Raw genomic sequence first — 21478 nt, forward strand, 5'->3', positions numbered from 1 at the left:
GTCCCATACCCGTTTGCGTAAGTACTAGTTCGTAAGTTGGAAAAAAAAAAAATGTGCTCTCTATGGTAACTGTGCTATATATTTGGGTTTACAAAACCCTTTAAACTGAAAATCCCGCTGGTTCATTTACTATTAACAGAGAGCAAAGAAATCGTCTCTTTAATTTTTCCCTCGTGGCAACTTTTGGGACGACTGGTCTTTCCTCGCATTTTGCGTATTTTTGCTGCCTGAGTGGCTACTTGATGAAGGAAGACGAGGCATGAGAACACGGGGTGGCTTCATCCTCCTCGTTTCATGCAGGTAAAAAAACGTGGGGGTCGCTGGATACGGGGGGAAAATAGTTCACAAGCACAAAGGCAAATTTATAGTTATTTGGTAGCACTTTTATAAGACGGTAAAACATGGATTGAAGAATGGTTAATGGTTACAAAGCAAAAATTAGTGCCAGACATCAGTGGTCATATACATGTAAGAGGCATATAGTGAAAAAGGGTAAGTGTTTGATGATTGAATTTGCTACACGTCAAAAGTCTATTGCAGTTTAGGAAGGTAGGGATTAAAAGGCGAAATGATCAAAGTTGCCAAAGGAAGATTGTGTGGATTTTGCAAATGTGTAATTAAAATAATAATAATAATAATAATAAAAATAAAAAATAATAATTTGGTTTTTTTCCATTTTTTTAAATATTATTCTTGGTGTGATATGCTGTCTTTTTTTTTTATTTTTTTATTATTATTATTATTTTAATTACCCCTTTGTGTGCAGGAAATGGCCGGGGTTACATCCACTGGCGGCGAGGGATTTGAACGCAGGGCAGCAAGATTGCTAGACGAGATCGCTACCGCTGCACCTCGCAGGGTAAGGGTAGGACTGGCAAAGGAGAAACGGTATAAGGTAATTAAGTCACAGGTGATTGAGAATGTCGGGGGGGAAAGAAACCTGGGAAAACAAGGATCACATCCGGGGAGAACCGGGACGGATAGTGGTTAGGAAGGGGGGGGGGGGGGGGGTGATGGGGCTGAATAGGGGGGGATGGGAGGAAGGGGTGTGGGGGGAACAGGAGTAGGAGGAGGAAAAGAAGTCGGCAATTAATTTGTGTGTAGAAGGAATGGGAATAGGAAAATTGGAGGATGGTGGAGGTGTAGGCATCTTATCTTTCGTCATATTAGATTATTTTGAATGTCTTTGAGAGTTTCTGCAGTGGAGTCGGTTGGGGGGGTCTGAGAATCAAAAGGTCTTCTTAAGGGAGGGGGTTTGGGGGGAGGGGACAGATGCTTGAGGGGTGGAGGGGGATGTTAATGGAGAGATGGGGTCGATGATGGAACGTTTTTAGCTTGTCCTGTGCGAGGAGCTGAGTGAGGGGGAAGAGAGTTAGGTACCGGGAAGTAGTGAGTGGAGGGTCTGGAAAAATGGAGGAGATTGAGGGGGATTGAGTGGCAAAAGAATTTTACTGGAGAGTGAGGGGGTAGAAGGGATTTAGGACGAATGGTTAATGGTTAAAAATAAGATAGATGTGCTAGACATCTAAGGTCATGTGCACTACAGTTAATGTTAGGGGGTGGTTGAGTTAGTGATTACTTGTCTAAAACTGGGCAAAGGAATTGGGGATGAAAGGGTTGAGTCGGTGTGGTAAGGATTAGATTAGATGGAGGGGATGTATGCGTTTGAGGAAGAGAATGGGTTTTTGAAGCAGAAAGTGTGGGATTCTGTAAGGATGTCTGATGGGTTGGGAGGTCGGGGGAAGGGAGGATAGGTGGGGGAAAGCAGAGGTACGGATTGTTTCAAAACGTGGGCACAGAAAGGTGAGAACCACTACTGACCTGGCTGAAATAATCACCCAGTTCATTAGCGACTTAGAGAGGATCAGAAATGAGGGTATTTCGAATATGGAGGACAGGGGCAGGATGGGGGGGATGTTTGCCTGATAGTTTATGAATTCGGCGCCAAACATTTGAGATAGATGTAGAGGATGTAATTGATGAAACATAATTTCAAAAGCAACAAAGTCAATGGGGTGGGAAGGGGAGAAGTAGACTGAAATCACTGTGATCCAACGATGAAGGAAGATACGAATAACTGTGCAAAGGACATTTGAAAGGGAGGTGTGACATAAGGTGTTTTCTGAATGATAAGTATGGACGAGACATAAAGGGAATGTGGGGAAGAGACAAAATGATAATTGGGGATTGGTATTGGAGGATGTGTAAGAAAGGTCTCTTGAAGGCATACAATAAATGGGTTATAAAAGGAAAGGATATGACGAAGGTCAGGTCTGTGGGAGCGGAAACCGCGAATATTCCAATGAAGTATAGTTATACTTTAGTGATATAGATTGTAGTACGTGTTGGAGATTTTGAGGGGGAAGCAGCTAGAGGGTGGGATAAGGACCAAGAGGTCTGATATGGGAGAGGTGTGGGAGTTGGTGTTCTACTAGGAGGGGGTAAGGGGATATTTGTGACATAAGGGAAGGGATAGAGGGGATGGTGGGAGGGTTACATAAGGGATTCACGTGTGTATCCAGGAGGGAATGGAAGGGATAGAGGGGATGGTGGGAGGGTTAAAGTGGGCGGGGTTGGGGTCGGGTGGGATGGGCTGTGTTGGGAGGGGTTAGGAGGATAGGGTGTAGGGGGGATATCGTTAGGAGGAGGATGGATATCAGGCAGTTACTTGCAGTTGTGAAAGGAGCAGGAGTTGTAAGATTTGGAGGTTGAGTGTCAGTTTTCATTAAGTAATCTTGAATATTTTCAATAGTTTCTTCTGAGGAGTTGGTTGGGGAGTTTTGGGGGATAAAGGATTTCTTGTGAGGGGGGAAGAGAGGACTGGTGTCTCAAGCGTAGGGGCAAAGGAAGGTGCAGGTGATTGTTTTGGTAGGGAAGAGGGGGTGGAACGTTTGTTCTGTCTGTTACGGGTAGTGCGAGGAGGGAGAGGGGAAGGTGTTGGGGGTTGTTAGTGGTGATTGGAGTATCTGTAGTAGAGATTGGAGTGTCTGGGTTTAGGATGGCAAAAGAGTTTGACTGGGGAAAGGGAGGAGGTAGAAGAGGGGGAGTTAGATGTAGGGGGGGTAGGAGAATTGGTAGAATGAGCAGTATTAACTGGAGTAGGAGTAAGAGAGAAACCACGTCGACGTGCTTCCTGTCTGGCTTCCACGTAGTGTGAGTCCAAGTTTGAATCTGAGAGTTGCTACCTCAGACTCAAATTTGTAGGTGGGATAGCCCCTATAAAATACATTATGGGGGCCACCACAGTTGGCACATGTGCGTGATTGTGCAGAGCAGTTAGATCGGGTATGACCAGGTTGGGCACATAGTGGGCATCTGGCTGTGGAACGGCAATGTTTGGCTGGGTGTCCTAGACGCCAACAATTTGGGCACTGACGTGGAGGAGGTTGGTATGGACGAACAGGGAGGGATTCTCCTCCTATGTAGACGTTAAAGGGAAGGTCATGTCTACGGAAGGTAATTTTGGCTATGTTAGTGGGTTTCTTTCGATGACCTCTGGGGGGAATGGAGTAGCATTGCACTGATGTTGCATCATAGTCTGTGAGACAGGCAATTAGGTCTTCTCCACAATCTGACCAATCTTTGTCATAGATTGGGCAATTTGCTGAGGTGATTGAAACTGTTCCGGTGCAAGTATTGAGGGCTGGATGGGGTTCTGCAAGGATGGGGTTACCATATAGGTCAGTTAGTTTTGTTAATGCTATAGCTTGGTTTTCGGATGTTACTGTGACAAGACGGGAGCGGTCGGGTCGGCTACGGAAAGAGACTTTACCTACTTGTTTTTGGAGACATTGTTGGAAGAGAAGGGTGTTGTCAGAGTAGGGAGCTGTGGGAGGGATCACGAAAAATCGGTCCCATTTGGCTGCGCTAAAGAGAGTATTCAAGATTGTTGTAGAGATAGGGGTAGTAGAAGGGCGGGGGCGTGACGAAGATGGAGTAGTGTTGAGGGAGGTAGTGTTATGGAGAGGTGGGCAATAAAGCTGTAAGGTATTAATAAGGGAGGATGGGGTGGATGATGTTGGAGGTTGTGGGGATAGAGGTGTTGAAGTTGAGCATGCTGGAAGAGTGGAAATGTTCCTTAAGGGTTGATTGTTGGCTACTGTACTAGTAGGCATTGATGAGGGGGTAGTTATTGCAGTGTTCGGAGCCGTGGTCAAAGGAGAGCCTGAGGTCAGGGAATCGGGTGGGTTTACATCGTTGGGGCTATTTGATAAAGGGGCAAGCCTCATTGCCCCTAATAGTGGGGATAAGTTTTCATTACTGGCCATGGTAAGCCTGGATTATGTTGGGGATAAAAACAGTCCACCCTCAGGGTCCCCTTGGGGGGTAAGGGTAGGTAATAAATCAGGGGAATACCGTCCCCAAAGGGCTCCCTCAGGCCGTTCAGGACTGGCACTAAGTCAGCCTTTCATCCTTTCAGCACGGCTCTCACACCTTAGGAGGTGGATAACAGAAGGGTTTGGTGAAGGGACAGAAACGAAAGGTGGGAAGGAAAATAAAGACCATGCAAAATTAGTTGAGTCGAGGGCTGAGTCCCAAGGTTGGGGAGTTCCCCATCATTGGGCCCCAGTCTCCGCGTCCTAAGCCCCCCCACGACAACAACGGGCAAGGGATTGGGGGGGATGAGGACGAAATGCTGGAGGGAGATGAAGAAACATCTTGGGAGGAAAGGGAAGGCGTAGAGCGAGTATTGGAGTAGGGAGTGAGATTGATTGATTGCTTATTTAAAATTATCTGCCGCGTCAACAGCTAAGGTCATTAGCGGCGAATACCTTGTAAATAGAAATATTAAAATGTTTAAAACTTTAAAAATCTATCAATAGATATCTTATAAATAACAATAAACAAATTAAAAATCAAAGCATAAATATTATACTCTAAGTGTATAAACATTGCATAAACATTATGCATAATTAAATTTTATTAAAAATATTAGTCTCCCTAAGGAAACTAATAAGACCCTCCCATGTCACAATCCTCCCCAAACATTTTCAGTGTATATGGGGGAGACAAGTACAACGTCTTTGGTCTGAGAATGTTGCCACATCTTTCACTACATGTGCGATTTTTAAGGGCTCTTGGCATCCCTCACAAATTGCATGATTTTTAGCCATCATCGGCCCAGAGTCAGTCTTGTGTGCCCGGGTTCTTAGCCTTGTTAATGCAACTTCCACTTTTTGGTGGATGGATGCTAGTCACCCAACTGCCAAGGTCATCTCTAATCTCTCGCAGTTTATTTCTGGAGTTATTCCTCCATCGTTCCTTCCATTTATCGCGAAGACAACTCAGGTCGGTGTGTGGGAGAGGAAAACGAGCATCACAAGGCTGAGCGGCAGCTGCCTTGGACTTCTGATCAGCTCGCTCATTCCCATGAAAACCAACATGCGTGGCACCCAACACAGAGTTATCTTTTTACGTGTTGACATCAGTGCAAGCCAATCTTGAACTCCTCACTACTGGGGTGTGATGGGGTTTAAGCTCTTTATTGCTTGCAAGGCATACGAGAGTCACAATTATCACAATAGGAATGGTTTTATAAGAAACTCTAGTCATCTTAACTGCTGCAAGGATGACATGTAACTCTGCTGTGAAGATCGAGGCTGCTAGAGAAAGACTGCCAGATGCAGTCTTCTTTCTGCTCACTGCTTTCAAAAACCCCAACACCATTTTCAGATTTGGGAACCCATCTGTAAATTGCGTCCGACCCTTGGGTATTTTAAAAAGTGTGAAAAAAAATCTCTCTAATTTCCCGTTTCAGATTCTCCCCTTTCCCAATCCGACCAAATCCAGCTCGATTGATTAGCCCAAAAGGGGGGGGGGAACTGGGGAAATTTCCCAAAAAACAGCCAGAACCTTAGTGAGACTTAAAAAAGTTCTTTACAAGATTTTTTTTCTTTCTCCTACCATAGGTCGGCTACCCTAAAGGGGGGTTTAAAAACCAATCGGGAAAGAGGAGACCCCCGGAAACCCCTTTGTAGTTCATATAGTAAACCCGGTTTCATGTGCCCGGGGTTTAATAAAAGGGTGGTTCCCCCATTTCCCCGCATACAGGACCCACAGGTGAAGACCTAAAACCCCCCAGTACAGATTCTGAGAGTTCATTATAAACCCGAGTCCAAGCCCGGAGAACAGTGGATTTGCAGATAAATAAGCTACACCCAAAATCAAGTTTCCTAGAAAAAGCGCTCGGTAAAGCCTTTAGAAGCGTTTTTCCCGGTTTTGCCCCCCCCCAAGGGATAAATTTTAAAAACCCGTAAAATACTAAGGTTTTTGTAGCCTTCACTTTTAACTTTTGATGTGGGGCACCATGTAAGTCTTGAGTCAAAAATTTAGACCCAAGACTTAACCTTTTGGAAAAATTTGGGCAGGGGGTTTTGCTCCAAAATTTAGGGGGAAAGGGGGGAAATTTCCTTCCCGTTTGGGGAAAGTATAGAAGGTTTGTTTGGGAGAAAATTTTGAAACCCATGAATTTTTGTCCATTGTAAAACCCTTTGTTTTTATTGCAGTCGATGCGTCCGGGCAAAAACCCTGTAAGCTTCCTCCTGAGCAGACAGTTTTAAAGTAATCCACTACAGATTACAGGGGGGGACAAAAAGGGGGAAACAACTTTTACAAGTTTTTATAGCAATAGAAAACCCCAAGGGCCCATTTTTAAAGGGACACCCCCTTGGGGGGCCCCCTTCCAAGCTAATTTTCCGGGTTTGGGAAAAAATTTTCAAACCCGAACTCAAAAACCTTTTTTTTAGCAGGAAGTTTGTATAAAGGTGGGGTTGCTCCTTTTAAAAACCTTTGTCATACACCCTTCATGGATGCCTGTTCCCCAAGTAGTATCTTTAAGCCTTTCAAGGTCAAAAAAGACTGCTATCTGTATGTCGTGTGCGAAGGAATTCCGTATAGAATTTTTCCATCCTCACAAGTGCTTTCTGTGTTGTTTTTTTAATTTTCTAAACCCAAATTGAAAATGGGGTCAACAGTTTTTTTTTTCCAGAGCCTTTGTAAACCCTGAATTTGACCATTTTTTCCATCGGGCTTGCAAAATGAAGCGGTGGGGGAAAAATTTGGTCTGAAATTTCCCCGGTGGGAAGCACCCTTTGCCGGGTTTTTGGAACAGGAATGTTTAAAGGCTTTCTCCATGTGGAGGCCTGTCCCCCTCTTTATAGTTTCCTATTAAATGGGTCAAACGGGAAATTTTTTGGGAGTTCTCTGGTAAGTGAGATTCATTTGGTAGGGAATACCGTAAATTCCTGGGGCAGTTTTTAGGGCCCAGAGCTTTTTAAAGCAGAGCCCACTCCTTGCGCAAAAAGGAAAAAGTGAAAGGGGAAGTTCTGCTCCCAGCCTACTGAAAGAAGGGACCCCGGGTGTTGTTCCGTTCCCCCCAAAAAGTGAAATCGAGCAGTGAAGATGCTCCAGAGGAAAATTCTGCCAGGGATTTAGAAGCTCATTTGAAACATCTTTTTATCTGTGATGATTATGCCATCAAATCTTCAGAGCAGGTTGTGAAATGGATATGCTCTTTCCAGGATCTTACGAAACCCTTGCCCCCAAAACCCATGTTTAAGGGATTTCCCGGGTTTAATGGAGGAAAACATATTTTTTCCCCACGACGTCCGTCTGGGCCTCTTTTAGCCCCCACCCCTGGCCTTGGCTCGGGTCTTTTTTGTAATTTTTAAAGGTTTTACAATGTGGGGCGTGTTTCTTTTGCCAAATTTGCAGTTTTTCCCTGCTCTGACAGCTTTTTGGGCACTCACCCAGACCCCCCAAGGGAACTGGGGGTCGACGGTAATGGCCGCTCCCTTTTGGGAAATGGAGGGCTCTGCGAAAGGGGTAAAATTCGTGAGGGGGGGGGGGAAGTGTTTAAACCCAGATCTTGAAAAAAAATGGGAAATCATTAAAAAGACCCTTTTGCAATACGGGTTTGGGATCAAAAAAGTTTCCCAGTCTGCATGTTCAAGTCCCCAAATCTCTGCACCCCTTTTGGTAAAAAATACCATTCACCCCCCCTCCAAAAGTAGGGAAAAAATGGTCGTTTCCCATGCAAGTCTTCAGACCTGCCCAGTGAAGTTAAAACTGTGAATAGGTGACCCTATTGAAAAGGTCTATAGGGGAAAATGTCCCATTTTAAATTTGGGAAAAAATGTGGGAGTTAAATTTTCATTTAAAAACTGCATTATTTTAAGAAAAAGGACCCCCAAGGGGCCCTTCCCAAAGGGTTGCAAAAGTGTCTCCCCAAAAGGTGATCCCGACCATTAAAACCCCCCAAAAGAGTAAAAAAAGGATGGGGGAAAACTCCCCCCAAGTAGATCTTCCAAATCATTAATGTTGAGTTTTTATGTGGAGGAAGGTAGATGGAAAAAACCCCAGTGAAAAGGGTCGTGTCAACCCTTTTCTCACAGCCTTCACCTCAAATGTTTTCTGCAGGTGGTGGCCGGAAGGGAAAAATCTTTAAGTACCATTTCTGCTTTCTCCTCCAAAGAGGGCCATTGTCAAAGATTTCCCTAATGGGCTTTAAATTGGAATCCTCCAGGAAAATGGGACGATTTTTTCCCGGTCAAATCTTTGTAGGATACACAAAAATGGGTTCCCTGAAGCATCAGATTTTTTGGGAGTTCTTCCATTTTGCATGAATTCCGACAGTTCCCTTTGGGTTAGGGTACCAGTTTTTAGAATTTTTTTCATAAAGGGGTTTTTTTAAAACCGTGGAAGGTTTTCCTCCCACCTTTAGGCTGTTCCCCTTTCCCCGGGTCCTGGGGGAAACCCTTTTTTAAAATTTGTTGACCTGGTGGAAAATAGTTTTCCCCAGGTTTCCCTTGGGGGCAGGTTCGGATTTCTTTTCCTGGGCCAAAAAAAGGAACCCGAGCCTTTGCTTCAGGGGCCCTTCTGTTTTAGCAGCGGAGGCCCCCCGTGGAGGTTTTGGGGTGGAGGGCTTTTGGACAGGTTTAGGGTTCCTTTGCCTGGGGAAAAGGGCGGCCTGGGGCCTTTACTTTAGGAGCATTTTGCCTAGAGCAGAGGTCCTGTGGGAAGTGGTGGTGCTGGGCTGTCCACCCTTTTAGGTTTTGGAGCCTTTCCTGGGTGGCTCCAAAGACCTTACTTTTGGGGGGGGAGTTTTCCTCAATAGACTCCTCACTCCTAAACCCCTTTTTTGGTGGAAAAAAACTACCAGAGCAGTGTCACAATTTGGGACGAGGTTTAGAGGAAGTGGCCAAGGAGTGTGTGCTGTAAGAACATTTGGGGGGCAAAGGGTTTTGGGGGGAAGGAGGATGGGCTTTGAACCAAAAAAAGGGGGCCTTTCCCCGGCTTGTAAACAGCATAAAGGGATGTCGCTTTTCCTCTGGAAAAAATAACTTTCTCCTTGCTTTCCTTTTTACCAATACTTCCTTTTTCAAATTTGTACCTTTTAATTGGGTTTTAAGAAGCCATGAGCTTCTTTGCAGGGGGGTAACAGCAATTTAACCTGGACAGTTTTCATTCCTTGTTACCGGTACCACACTTTACAAAAACTTTGGTTTTTCCCCTTTTTTTTAAAAAGGGAAGAGTTTCTCCCTGCCCCTAAACCCCTTTTCAATGGGAAAACACCCCCCATAGGGTTGGGCAACCCTTTTGGCTTCACCTTTAGGGGGTATCATGCTAAAATTTAAACCCATTTTGGAAGGACTAAGGGTTAAAAGTTGGGTTCCCACTGTTCCAAAAAATCAACTTTTTTTCCTTTAAAAAGTTTTTTTTGCCACTTTCATTAAAAAACCTCTAGTTCCCTAAAAAATTTTTCCTCAGAAAAATCCAAACAGGGTTTTTGGGAAAAGACAATTCCCTTTTCACTGATTTAGGGTTTTTTGAGGAGAGCTTTAAAAATTGGGGGCCCCCGGGGAATTTTGCAATCGGGAAAGAAAACGGTCCCCTCTCGTCTGGTGACGAAACCTTTAACTATCAGGCTCCATCTCGCTGGGGGGGAACCCAGGATCCGGGGACATACTTTTAAATTTTTTCCGGGTTAAAACCCCAAAAAAGCAAGTCCAGGGTTGGGTACACCCTCAATGGTCTTTATCCCCCGGGACTTTCTATTGAAAGCTTTCGTTTTTTAAAAAGGTAAGATCTTTCCCTTTGGGGATTTAGGAGGGCTTTTCCCCTTTTTAACCGGTTTGGGAGCCCGGGAAAACCTTCCCATTCCCATTTTGCCCTTTTGGGAAAATTGGGGGAAAGGGTTTCCCAAAATGACCAAAAACGTGATGTTCCCGGGGAATGGGCGAGGGGTTTTCAGGTGTTTAGAGAGAGAGCTAGATTTTGTAAATTTGTAGTACTCATACCCAAATTTGGGAAAAACTTAAAATTTCCCACCCCCCCAACCCCCCAAGGGGTCCAACGAGGGGAAAACTATAGTTGGGGGGTTTAAATTCTCCCCCAAAAAGCCACAGGGGGAATGGGAAAAAATACGCAGCCACTATTAAAAAATTTCCGATGTCAGTCGCGGGGCCCATTTTGCCCACCGGGCTGAAAAAGTGCCTGCTTGGGCCCTAGCCCCTATTGACCAACCCATTTTACCTTTTACCGGGCCTTGATCAAGCCCCCCGTCTAAAACCCGAATAAAGGACCAAAAAAAAGGGTTTTTGCTAGCCCGAAGGGGGGGCAGCGTGGGGCATCGCTCAACCCCCGGACTCCCGGCTCCCGGGAAAACGGGTGCCACGCACGGGGAAAGAACGTGGGAGAGTTCTCCCCGGGCCCAAAATGGAATAACCCCGGGGTGGGACACCAAACCCCTCTCATAGGCCTTTGGTTTCACAGGAACCCATTTGTTCATTTCCCCCACTGGGACCCTCCCGTAGGGTAGCCCTCTGGGTCCGGCTCACCCGATCATTGGGACTCAAGCCCCCCCAAAAGCGGGGAAGGGGGCCCCGAAGGGGGGGGGAGGGGGGTGAGGGGAGAAAAATATCCGGCGTGGTTGCGTTTGGGGTTCGGTTTGAGGGGGGGCCAAGGGTTTTAAAATCTGAGAGTTACCACTTCAGACGCAACCTTTAAAGTAGGGCAGGCTATACGAAATGTATTACAGGAGACGCCACAATTGAACCCCATGTGACCCGTTTTTAGAGCAGTTTGATCGGACTGTGGGCCCGGTTTTGGGGACATAGGGGCATTTGGGCTGTGGGGAAAAGGCAAATGATTGGCAGGAAGGGGCCAGGAAAGCCAACAGTTCTGATATTGACGGGAGGGGGTGGGTGATATGGTCAGACAGGGAGGATTTCTCCGCCAATGTTAATATTAAAGGGGAAGGTCATGTCTACGGAAGGTAATCTTTGGGAATATTTTTGGGGGGCAAACGGGGCGGCCTTAGGGGGAATGGGTTTTTAGCATTGTTTTGATTTCTGCAAACCCTAGTTCCCCTGAGGCAGGCGAGTAAAGTCTTCTCCACCAATTGACCAAATCCTTGAAAAAGAGAAAGGGAAGGGGTTTTTTTGGGGGGGTGGGATAGTTTCCCGGACAAGTATTGAGGGGGGGGGGGGGGGTGGGTGGGGTGGAAGGGGTTTGCCAAAGGGGGGGGTTTTCAGGGATGATAAAAGCTTTAGCTTGGGTTTCTTTTTTTCATTTTGGGGGGGGGTGGGGGACGGGACGATTGGGACGGTTGCGGAAAGAAATTTTGATAACTCGTTTTTGGAGACATTGCTGGGAAAAGGGAATGCGTCAAAAGTAAGGACTGTGGGGGGGGGGGGGAGGAATGGTCACATCTAGTGGCTAAATAGGGATTTTAAAATGTTTGTAGAGATTGGGGGAAATTTGAAAGGGCAGGAGCGGGGGAAGAGGGGGTTTGGTTGAGAGAGGTAGTATTTGGTTTGGGGGTACAACAAGGTTTTTTGAGAAAATAAAAAGGGAGGAAACGAAACCCATTGGGGGTGGGCGTTTTTGCCCCCGATGCGCACTTAAAATAATTTTGGGGAAAAACTTGGGATTCTTTTGTCTTTTATGGAAAGGGAAACTCCCAAATAAATGCTTCAAGTGCTTGTCACTCTCATGTCTGCAACAATATATTTAAGGCCGTGACATAGGAAATTATATTTTATTCCCGAAACAATTTTCCTTTTCTCCCCTCATCTTGTACAATTAAAACCCTGCTATTAAAACCCGGGTTTGGGGGCCTTATTTTGGCAAAATATTATCGAAAACAGTAGGTGAGGGACCGAGTTGCCATCAGGTCTGGCATGTGGCTAAGGCCGTGAAGCAACAAGTGAAAAAAATTTTTTGTACCGGGCGCAACGAAACACGGACTAGGGGGCGTTTAAAAAGAGATAGGGGGGAGGGTTTATAAAGGAGTTTTTTGTCTATATACACACACACCAAACCCCACACACACACCCCACACACAAAAAACACACACAATTTTATATAAAAATATATATATATAATATATATTTTATTTTATATATATTAATATAATTTTATATATATATAAAAATTATATTATATATAAATTATTATATTATAAAAAATATTATATATTATATATTTATATATATATATAATTTATATATTATTATAATATATATATATATATATATATAATTAATATATATATTTTTAATTAATATAATATAAATATAAATATAATATATATTTAATAATTAATAAATATATATAGTAAATATATAAAATATTTAAAAATATTTAAATATATATAAATATTAAAATTACATATATATACTAATATTTATATTAATATATATATTTAAAAATTTTAAAAGTAATTAATTATATAATATTTATAATAATATATAATAATATATATTATAGCAATTTTACCACATATTATATAATATACCACACAACAACATATATATTATTATAATATATATAATAATAAAAATATTTATATATGGTGGGTATAATGTCTATATAATATAATATAATTATATATATATAAATTTAAAATTTAATATAATTTTAAAAATATTATAATATAAATATATATAAAATGTTTATATGTAAAATTTATATAAATTAATATATATATATATATATTAATATATTTAAAATTGGTTTTGGGTGGGTGTGTTTTATAGTAAAAAATATGTAAAATAATATATTAATTAATATATTTTATATATTAATATACATTAAAACATATAACATTATTATTTAAATATATACATATACATATAATAATATATTTAAAAAATATATAAATATAATTATAATTTTATTATATATTATTATAAAATATTTATATATTATATATATATATATTTTATGTGTGTGTGTGTGGGGGGGGTATATATATATTGTGTATAATATATTATGTATATATAAATATATTATATTATTTTTATAATTAGAAAATATATAAAATATAATATATAAATTAATAATATATAATATATATAATAATTATATAATTATATATATATTATATATATATATATATATATATAAATATAATAATAATATAGCATTTATGTAAAATATTAAACATAAATGTAAAATATAAATATAATTTTAATAATAAATATAATAACATTTTAAATGTAAAATATATATATATATAAAATATTTTATTATAAAATTAATATATTAATATAATATTTTGTTTGGGTTTTTTTGGTGTATAATTTTTATTAATTTTTTATTAAAATAAAAAATATATATATATAATATAGATTTTAAAATAATAATATAATATATATATAATATATATAATTATAATATTTAAAATATTTTAATATATTTTAATATATGTATATTATTAAATATTTTATATAATTAAAAATATATATAAATATATATTTTAAAATATACACATCATCATCATTTAAAAGGTGGTTTATGTCTGAGCCGCGTGGACAGCTGATTTCAATTGAGTTTTTAGGTGAGCTCTTGGGTGAGACGTGGTAGGTCCCAGTTTCCCTTTCCCCGGAGAGTGCCGGTTTACCTTTTTTGGTAACATTCTCTCTTATTTTCCCGGGCTTGGGACCAGCACTGACTTTGAGTGGGGTGGCCCCCCAGTGGCTAGGAGGCAATCGAGGTGAAGTTCCTTGCCCGGGGAAACAAAAGCGGGGGTCGGGACTCGAACCCCCGAACCAGATTGCCCTCGTCACGTTTTGAGTCCGACGTCCCAAACCCTTCGACCACCCCGGGCCCGACGATCATGTGTTCCTGATTTTCTTGGCAGTTTAGAGCGGTGGGTTTTTTCCCTTGCCTTCCGCCCGGGGGTTTTTTTTTTTTTTTTTTTTTTCCCTTTTTTTCCCGTCCCCTTTTTTTCTTTCTTTTTTTTTTTTTCCGAGTCACCCTCTCATTTACCCGGGAATGACTTTGGGGTGACTTGGGGCCCCCCGTGGCTAGGCAGGCAATCGAGGTGAATTCCTTGGGTAAGGGAAAAAAAACGCGGCGGTGGGGGACCGAACCCCCGAACCAGATTGGGCCCTCGTGACGTCCCTTTAGTCCGACGCTTAACCATTCCCGGCCCCCCGGCCCGGGCCCCCCCCTTTTAAAATATATGTGTGTCTTTTATATATGTAAAAAATGTAAATATAAAATAATTTATATATATTATAAAATAAGAATATATATATATAAAATAATATAATAATATATATTTAATTTTATTTTAAATATTTACATATATAATATATAATATAAAATAATATATATATAGATATATATATAATATATATAAAATATTTATGGGATATATATGTAAAAATATATATTATTTTAAAATAATATATAATATAAAATTATATTTATATGTATTTTAAATAATATATATATTTATTATATAATAAATATATATATTTAATAATATTTTATATATATATAAAATACCCTCGAACTCAGAGGGGTCGTGACAGTCTTGAGTCGAAAGCTCTAACCATTTGGCCAAAGCGGGGCCCCCAAAATTTTAAAATATGTGTGTGTATATATATGTAAAAAAATGTAAAAAAATTATAATAAATATTTATAAATAAATACATAATAAATAAAGAATATATTATATAGATTTTAAAAATATAAATATTTGTATAATATATAATTTACAATTTTTTACATATATTTAATATATATAATAATATAATATAAAATAATAAATAAAATTTTTTAAAAAAAGGGATATATAATAAAAACTATATAGGGGTATATATATATATAGAAATATATTATATAAAATATAATATATATATATCAAAATTATATATATATAAAAAAATTATATATGAATATATAAAAGAGAATAAAGGGTATAATTTTATAGAGATATAAAAATTATAATGGGAAAATATGTAAAATAATTTTAAATATAATAATTTTTAAATAGAAAAATATATATATATATATATTAAAAAATTCCAATATTTATATAAAATATATAGATTTAACTATAATATTAATAAAAAGAGATATATATTTTTTATAAAAATTTTTGTTATTTTAAGTTTAAAATATGGAAATATTAGAATATTTTATTTTGGGTATATATATAATATAATAATTTCAAAAATAATATAATAAATATTAAATAAAAATATAGAATAATAGCATAAAATAAAATAATCTATATATATAGATAATAATATATAAAAAATTAAAATATAAATTATTTTAATATATATATATAATATAATATAATAATATATAATATATAGAAAGATAGGGTATATATATAATATATTATATATTAAAAAATATTAAAATGGTATATATATATACTATTTAAAATAATATATATTTATTTATTATATATATATATGTAAAATAATAATATATTAATATATATATAATATATTAATCAGAGAAAATATATAATAAAAAAATTAATATGGGTATATTAAAAGAATATATAATAATTTTTTAAAAATATATATATGCATATATAGGGAAATATATATTTTATAAAATTAAAATATAATATATATTTTATATAAAAATATAATATATGTAAATAAATATAAAAATTATATATTATATATAAAATATTATATTTAAGATATTATATATATAATATAAAATAAAAATATATATATTATGTAAAAATATGTAAAAAATATGTTAAAAATATAATATGTGTGTGTGGTGTGTGGTTGTGGGTGTGTGGGTTTTGTGTGTGGGGTGTGTGTGGTTTGGGGTGTGTGGGTGTGTGTGTGTGTGTGGGGTAAACCCCTCTCACATAGGGGGGCCTGCATGAAACTTGCATGAAAAATACTGCTATTGTCTTTAAACCCTAAGATTTCCTTTTTTTGCTAATTTTAAAAATAAAAAGAAAAAAAACCAGTGTGTCGAGAGACTGGGTTCAAGAACTGCTAACTTCATGGTGATTATTTTTAAAACACACACAAAGTTTGCAGAAAACCCTCATTTGTAGAGAGAAAAATCACATGGCATGCAGTTTTCAAGATTATTTTTTATTCATTATTATGCCATTATAAAATCCTTTTGTAACTTGAAGGGTTTTTTTCGGAAGAGAACCAGTGTGAACCCAAAGTGTCCATCCTTAATCCTCTTCTCTGGAATCCCCATGTTAAAATTACCCTTTTAAACTTTTTAAAAATGAATTTATAATGATCTTTTTTAATGTGAGACAGGGTTAAAAATCATAAATTTTAAAAAAAAAATTTAATTTTACAGTATACATGTTACACGAAAAAATAAAAATTTTTGTTTTCTAAGTATAAAAAAGCTATTTGTAATACAAAAAAAGGGGGAAAGGGGCCCAAAAAGAAATTAGTGGAAAATTTTGGGGGAAAAATGAGATTTAATTTATTTTTTATACAGTAAAAGGTAGTTGTTATCTTTATCAAACATACCCCAAAATTTATAGTTCCATGAAGTTAAAAAGACATGAAATTTATTTGAAGCCAAAAGCAAGACTAAAAAATACTATGTTATTGTATTAGAGACTGCAGACAGATGATTACATGGCAGATTCCTGTTATTTGGGTTCTTTTTTAATTAATTAAAAAACTTTACCCAAACCCGTAATACAATATTAAAAAAAAAAAAAAAAGAAAAAAAAAAAAAAAAAAAAAAAAAAAAAAAATTGGAAGATATTGGAGCGAGGGCATTATGAGAGAGAATCCACACCATCGTTGCATGGGTTCATTTTTCCCACCGAAACTGCTGGGGAACATCGAGGTGACTCTGGCCCTCCCAGGGTCCGGGCAAGGTTCTCTGGGTAGTGAGCTGGTATGTGAGTCTCTTGGACTGAGATTCTAGCACCCTATCTTCAGAAGTATGCATTTATTTTGGGTTCATCATGTTTATAGTGGTCATTTAGAGGGGGTGGGGGTTCGAACTTGACGTACTGTAAAATGATGTTGGGAAATTTGGTGGTGGTGGTCGGAATTCATCGATCATTCCTCTCGGTAATCCCCCTGCATGTCGTGCATATATTCGTGCTTTTATCGTACTGATACTCTTTCATCTGTTGACTATGCTGGTACTGCTCGTAAACGGATCCTCAATGTACCCGGTTTGCTGGTCCTGTTTCCCGTTCCTGGTTCAAGTGCTCCTGTGAAGGCGGCTTGTATGGAGGAGGGGCTGTGGCGGTGAAGGGATGGGGTGTCATAGTCGCTCAGCTGCTTGGGCTCGGTGGGCTGTGCCTCTGCTCCTGATTCAAACAGCCTTCCTTCTCAACTGACACATCCACCACCAGTTGAAGCTGGAGTTTCCATGGCAGAGGGCTACATCAGGATGCACAGGCAGACACCTGGGTATTGGAGGAGATACGGTCTTTGGTGGTTCCATCAGCACGTCAGGATCCAAAAACTCTGATGCTATTAACAACCTCTGGAGAGGTTCTCGGTTTGTCCACTGGGGTTATGGAAACAGAATTACTTGGAGTTTGCTGAGACTCTATCGGAATCACTTCGGCAGAAACCTCTGCTTCTGGTTAGAAGATGATTTTGACTTTGGTCCTGGGGTGGGGTTCGGGGACATAATTTTTCCCAACTCTAAAAGTTTCCCAAGCAATCAAGCAGTGGGGGCATAATGGTCTTTGGAACACACAGTCGAATTGCAGTCTGTAGGAGTGAAAAAAAAAAATAATAATAAAAAAATAGATATTACTTAAAAATATTCAATTCTTAAAAGTATGATGGTAAATTACTGAAGTACAAGCAAAACATCACTGTCTTTCTGCGTGAGATGGATCTGAAAAATGACTGGGCTATTGTTTTAATAAGTGTCAATATGTTATAATCAAACACCAAACTTCACATGGGGCCACTATACAGTAAGTATAAATATTAGTTCAATATTTCCTCATCGGGAAATTTAAAATACACAAATTTTCTCTTAAACTTCATACATATAAAATAAAAACTTCTTTCACTCTACTTTTAACCTTTGAGAGAACTGAAAAAAAAATCCGACTGAACTAGCAATATGACCATCCCTAATGAATCAAGATATAACCCTTGACATAAAAATGTATAACCACTTTAAAAAATTTAAATTTATGATAAAATACAACTACACTAGTAAGACACTGTTCCCTAAATGCCAATAAAGAATACCTGTAGTTAAATTTCACTGAAGAAAAGGAGAATGGGTTTAAGAGTCACTAAAACTGGGATTTGGATGCTCATAAGCAAAACCCGTCACAGAAAAATTTCCCCACACTTGCCTTCAGTTTGTCCAGGTACGTAAAGCGGTCTTGGAAGATGTCTGTGAAAATAAGGAATTGGCGAGTCTTTGTAAAATGCACCGTGTCCCCCTGTGAAGAGAAAGAAAAATTGTTTTGATAAAGCAAATATAATATTGATCCTTCACTTTTTTAACCCATAAAATACTACAAAAGCAAAATTTCCATGAATCTATAGTTTAAATTTTTAAGAAATACAGGCTGCTTAAAACATGAAATAACAAAAAAAACTAAGTTTATTCATTCTAGTTAACAGATGAAAACTCTACACCCTGCCCCTTATACTTGCAAAAATACAAACAAACCCCCCATCTATCAAAGCTTTATCTATCTCTCTGTGAGGGGAACCAACAACAAATATTTAACCTCAAAATATCATGAAACACTCACTTATTCTTTTCCCTCTCCATCTCTCATTCTAAAATACAAGCACAATATAACATCACTTTCAATGCATTAAAAGCAATACCACATGATAGAGAGCCCCCTTGGGAATAAAAGCATCTTTCACAATGGTGAACTGGATACTCATGGGCCTTCCATACTCTTGCGGCTTGTGCTTGGAGGTGCATCACCCAGAAGCCGCTGGCACCTACCCTCCCCTCCTTGTACATAAGGGCTATGGAGAGTTTAAATAAAATGAAAGTTTCTTATCTTGCCTTTCTCTGGGTGATCCCTAAGAGTCAGTCAGTATCTATAAAAAGGAGGTTGCAGACGTTCACTATCATAATTAATTGTTTCACCCAACATTCTTAAATGAGTACAGAAAATACCTATGATTCCAAATATTGCACATTATCAGAAAAAGTGTTATTTAAATGCTGCGGCAAAAAGGTTGTACTTACATACAATAATCCCTTTAAAAGGGGGTTTTAGTAGATCATTTTAAACCCTTTTATTTATTTCGTACCCAGCTGAGAACAATATCCGCGGCTCGGCAAAAGGGGTGAAATGGATGTGTGGACCTGTAAGTAATAAGCAAAAAAATATTTTTTTTTAAAAATTTAAAAAGGCAAATACCTTTTTAATTTAAAAAGATTTTCCTTTGGCCTAATTCCCAATATGATATTTCGCCTAAGATGGAATGATGCCACTCTAAAACACACTCTCAAGTTTTAGGGGTTTGGTTTTATTTTTTCATCCCGGAATTAATGAATAGTGGCAAAGCCCAACCCAAAACTAAGGTTTAAATTTGGTTACATAGTTAAAATGGAAATGTAATGAGAAAAAGTGAAGCCGCCACTGATAATGGGAATAGGGGGGTCATATGGGAAAGGGAATGCATGGACCTCCCCATCCCCCCCAACCACCCTTTTTCCTTTTCAAGAAACCTTTGAAAAGGAAAATGAGAAAGTTGAGTAAAAAGGGGATGTCACTTTCCCGGCTACCGTGTTAGCCAGAACCCCATTCCAAAATCCCATCAACACCAACAGCCCACACCCCCCCAGACCTATGTGGTTTTAGCAAAATCACACCTTTTTTCACATAAAAACATTTGAAATTTCCTTTTTGCATAACTTTTAAAAAAAGTGGGGATCTCTTCTTTGATAAGTATAATATAAATATAGAAAAACCAGGAAATTTCGGTCCTATAAATAGGATATTGCGTACCTTTTATTGAATCTTTATTCATTTTTTTTTCCTGGCCCACATTATACAAACAGCGGGGACCCCCTGAGATGAAACCTTAAAAAAACTCTTTTTGAGGGAAGAAAAAAAAGGAAAGAAAAAACACTAATTTTCCCCTTAAAGGGCCCTACCAGCCAACTAATGAGAGATTCATTTCTCCATTCTGATACAGCGCTTTTGGCCTTTTTTTGCCCAGACGAACGATGGCCCTGGCATGAGAAAAAATCAAATCGAAAAAAAGCAATCAAAAACCCCATGAGAACTTTTTTACCGAAAAGAGTTTTCACAGTTAACACCTTTTTAATTTGTCTCCGAACACACAGACTTCTATGAAGAAACAAGAAACCCCCGAAGACTTACTATGGTTTGTGAAATCCCAAGTCGGCCAAAAAAACCACCCCTCGAGTATAGGGTGAGCGTGAAGCTATCATAGCCAGGTGCGAAAAATAGTCACTGTAAAGGGCGCATTCGCCCCAAAGGGGGAAGGAGGTCAGCTCAACCATTGTATTTTGTCACTGGGGGAAAAAAAATATTTAAAATATATAAATAAATGAAAAAAGGTTTCCCGTCATTCACAAATTATATAAAACAACATTCGAATATTTAGCACTTTCCACACACCCACACCCCGAAATTTAAAGAAAATAAAAAAAATTTTCGAGTTTTAGAAACCCTAAAAAAACAAAAAAAAACAAATACCATGGTTCGATGCCCGTTGCCAATGAGCCAAATCACGATCTCTGCTCGTGAGGGCCCTCGCTACGTGCCGTCATCTCTTTTCAATTTTATGAAAAAAAGCGAAGCACGGGAAGGATATCAGGTAATCAAAATGTAAAATGTGGTTTTTGAGCATACATAAGTGGATGTAGGTTTGTTGGGACTTTGGTGCAAAGGGGGTTTAATACACACTACTCACTTCAAAGACTCCAGCAGACTCATATCAGGGAAGAAAAATAAGGGTTCCCGCAGCCAAAAACACAAAACAGGGCAGACAAAGGCAAATAGACAGACAGAATAGATGACAGAAGACAGTTAATGTCGTCTCAAACAAAAAAAAAAAAAACCCCACACACACACACACACAAAAACACACAACACACACACACAAACACCCCACCCCACACACCCACACACACACACACACACCACACACCCCCAACACACCACAAACCCAAACCCAAAACAAAAAAACCAAAAAAAAAAAAAAAAAAAAAAAAAAAAAAAAAAAAAAAAAAA

Source organism: Penaeus monodon, chromosome 11 (assembly GCF_015228065.2).
Source record: "Penaeus monodon isolate SGIC_2016 chromosome 11, NSTDA_Pmon_1, whole genome shotgun sequence".
Classification (NCBI taxonomy): domain Eukaryota; kingdom Metazoa; phylum Arthropoda; class Malacostraca; order Decapoda; family Penaeidae; genus Penaeus; species Penaeus monodon.